The sequence below is a fragment of the Natrix helvetica genome, assembly GCF_964273705.1.
Source record: "Natrix helvetica genome assembly, chromosome: 4".
Classification (NCBI taxonomy): Eukaryota; Metazoa; Chordata; class Lepidosauria; order Squamata; family Natricidae; genus Natrix; species Natrix helvetica.
Window position 1 is genome coordinate 102032564 of NC_138550.1, and position 4107 is coordinate 102036670.

Here is a 4107-nt window from a genome sequence, read left to right on the forward strand (position 1 = left end):
TTGTAGTTCCCTCAATGGATCCCATTTTCTGGTTTGGAGTTTCTGCTGAAGGTGACCCGATTTGTTGTGTTAGTAGTCAGGAATGCCTTTTATCTGCTCTGTGTAGCATGCAACTGTGATTCTATGTAGAAAAAGCAGACTTTGTCATGGTTTCCACATCCCTTGACTGTAATGCACTCCAGGATCTTTTGAAGACAGTCCAGAAATTTCAGCCACAATACATTAGTTGTTGCTGGTAGATGAGGAAGGCGATTATAACATGCACTATTCATTTTGTACCATGTATGCTAGTTATTGTGTGCATCTGGTTTAAATGGACAGTCTTAAGCTTCTTCTGCTTCTTGGGCCATATCCGTCATTGGACATTGGCCATCATGTTGGCAATCCCATTTTTATCAACAGCCGCATGAAAAAGTCTTAAGCTACAAAAACTTAAATAGACTGGAATTTGGTTATTCAACTGCTTGAATCCATAATAATTTGTATCAGTATTTGTGTGAAGGTCCTTTAATGAACCCATATAGGAGATCAGTTCTGGATTTTCCTGCTTCTTTTTTCCTTTTGTCTGAGAAGCACATTTTGAATACTACACTTCTCAGTACTTCTAGGCTTGTCAAAGGAAGGTTTTTGTGTGTGAGTACTTAGTTCACACATGTACATATAAATGTGGAAAGCAAAATTAGAACAATGTATTTTTAAAGCAATTTATTTTTAATCCATACACAATTATGGATTATAATCTCTCCCTCTTCGTCCCTCCCCCCTTCTTTCTCCCTGCTCATGTTTCAAAGTATGACACCTACAAGTGTGTTACATTTATTTCTTTATAAAATTTATAGGCTGCCCATCTCAAGGTAACTCTGTGTGGCTTACAATAATGAAAAATAAAACTGTATAAATTAAAAGCATAACTAAGTTGATACAAAATCCAAAACCTATGACTCAATTAAAAGATGGGAAGGGCAGGAGCAGGATGGGGATGGAGGTGAGATCTGCTGTTAATCAATAAACCACCTCCACTGTGACACTCCCCTACTCAATCCCCAAGCTAACTGGGAGAGCCAGATCTTTAAACTCTTCCAGAAGGTCAGGAGATTTGGGGCCAACCTCACACCACGGGGTGAGGGCAAGGTGTTTCACAGGGCAGGTACCCTAGCAGAGAAGGCCTTTCACCTGGATCAGAATAGTCAGGCTAATGGGGCCTGCAGCAATGCCTCCTCTGCCAGCACAGGTAGGGTGGGCCAATCCCAGTGGGATGAGACTGTCCCTCACACTTCTCAAGAGAAAAAAAAATTCCCCCTGATCTACCTGTGAGAGCTGTTAATGAAGAAGACCCACTCCTCACAATCACCTTAACTTAGGACCAGGTTTTGACATATGGCCAACTATCTGCCAAAATCTGCCTTCTCCTTTAGGGAGAGTGATTGTGATCCCCCCCACCCCGCAGCAAGTGTTTCCAGGGGAATCTCCCAATTGCTTTCTTTAAGCTTTCTCACCCTAAATCTGTGAGGACAGGGCCAGTCGCTGACGTCACTATTAAAGCAGAATGTGGATGAGCGTTAAAAGCCACATGCCAGTATCTTTTATGCAGCTTCGTGAAGAAAAGTACGTTAAAGCAGCAATGAGAAAGATAGAATTCTAAACCTCCCTCCAGTTTCCTTTTGCTGACAAGGATAGCACATCCTTCCAGGACCTGTGACCTGGAATATATGTTCACTTTTCACCTAACAAACATGGCTTTCAACTGTATCTACTTCTCAAACTGGAAGTGAGTATTATTAATTGGTCACATCCAGTTTACTTTACTGAACGGCACCCTTATGTGAGGCATAGGTGTGTGTGAATTGGGTCGTTTTGATTTTCTTTGGCCTGCATTGTGTCAGTTTAAAGGTTGTTGAAAACCACAGGGCCTAAAAACATTTGGGACAAGGACACTTTGAAAAGGGCATGCTCTCATATTAATTTCTCTGTTCAGGGCAGTCATCCTCAGAAACGTGGTATCAAATACGCCATCAGCAAAGGCGCAGCTGGAGATACTGGCTGGAGATGCCACCAAGGAAGGATGGCAACTGTTCTTTCAACACATCTGGAAAGCACCAGGTTGACAAAGGTTGCTTTAATTTTATCAATAGCTAGCTAGCCTTTTGTGTGTCAATCCTTTCTCTTTTTCTTCTTTAATCTCCCTTTTTCAGCTAATCCTTCCTATAGAGGTCTTCTCAATCCACCTTCCCTCCCCTTTTCACCCTCTCAATTCAGAGTTACTTCCCAGCGTGCTTTTGTTCCCATTTCTCGTTCTTCTTTAGGCAAGGCTTTCATTATTTACTGCCTCCTTCAAAATGACAGATGCTGCAGATGTCGGATAGATGCCAACATGTCTGTCATGATTATTTCTAAAGCTTTTGGAAAGAAGAAATGTGCCCTAGGACATCCATCCAGCTCATCATCTTCCCAAGAAATGTTATGATGAGTCTCAGTTTGCAAACTGGGACCCAAGAGGTTGAGTTGAAGAACTCCCTATCAAGCAATCCATTTGTTGCTTTGGGGATTTGGGATTGGATAATTGTTAACAGTAAGATCAAGTAGTGACTTGAGGATGCCCCAGAGCTATTACACATTTTTCATCAAATGACCGTTGTGACTCAGGAGACAATGGCAAGTGCTGCAATGAAGCATTCTAGACAGATGTTTAATCCCAAACTTTGATGGGAACTGTGTTATAGCTAAAGCCAAATGAGTTGAATTTTATAAGGCTCACAAAATCAATAATGATAATTGGGGGGAGATAGTATTTGATTTTTTTTAAAAAAAATCACATAAAGCTATTTTAAAGAACATAGAAAAAACAATTTGCAGATGTTAGTCATCAACATTAAAAGATGCTTGCTCCTGGGAAGGAAAGCTATGGCAAATCTAGACAGCATACTAAAATGGAGATACATCACCCTGCCAACCAAAGTGCGTATAGTCAAGGCTATGGTTTTCCCAGTTGCAATGTATGACTGTGAAAGTTGGACCATAAGGAAGGCTGAGCACCAAAGAATTGAGGCCTTTGAACTACGTGTGGTGCTGGAGAAGACTCCTGCGAGACCCTTGGACTGCAAGGCGATCAAACCGGTCAGTCCTAGAGGAGATCAACCCTGACTGCTCTTTAGATGGCCAGATCCAGGAGATGAAACTCAAATACTTTGGTAACCTAATGAGAAGGAAGGACTCACTGGAGAAGAGCCTAATGCTGGGAAAGGCTAAGGGCAAAAGAAGAAGGGGATGACAGAGAATGAGGTGGCTGGATGGAATCACCAAAGCAGTAGGCATGAGCTTAAATGGACTCTGGGGGATGGCAGAGGACAGGAAGGCCTGGAGAAATGTTGGGGGCGCGATGGGTCGGACACGACAACAGCAACAACAGCAACAACAACAACAACAACAACAACAGTCATCAACAGACATATTTACCATGCTTTCCACTTTGTGAAGACTGGCTCCAGACAATAGCATGTATTTTTTTTAAAAAAAGAAAATGACCTAGTCAATTAATAGCTTCCTAAATACAGGTGCTAATGGTACTCTAGTCATCAACAGCGGCATCTGCTAGACTGGCTGCTTCAGAATAAGCTTCTGGCTAAAGAGCAAGTAGGATTAAGGCCAGAGGTTACCCATATTCAATCTTAGCCACTACTTAGTCCAATAGTATTTGTTGGGAAAATATGTTAATATCCCATAGAATTTAGATGTGAAGTTTGATTTGTTTCCAAAGCACGGGGTTTGAGAAAGCTTCTTCTGTTACAGGTAATCTTTGACTTACGACCACAATTGAGCCCAAAATTTCCATTGTTAAGTGAGACATTTAAGTGTGTTTTGCCCCATTCTAGACCTTTCCTGCCACAGTTAAGTGAATCACTGCAGTTGTTAAGTTAGTAACCCGGTTGTTAAGTGAATCTGGCTTGTCAGAAGGTTGCAGAAGGTGATCACATGACCTTGGGACACAGCAACGATCATAAATATACTAAATGTCTGAATTTTGATCACATGATCATAGAGCTGCTGCAAAGGCTGTAACTTTGAAAAACGGTCATAAGTCACTTTTTTCAGTTCCATTGTAACTTTGAA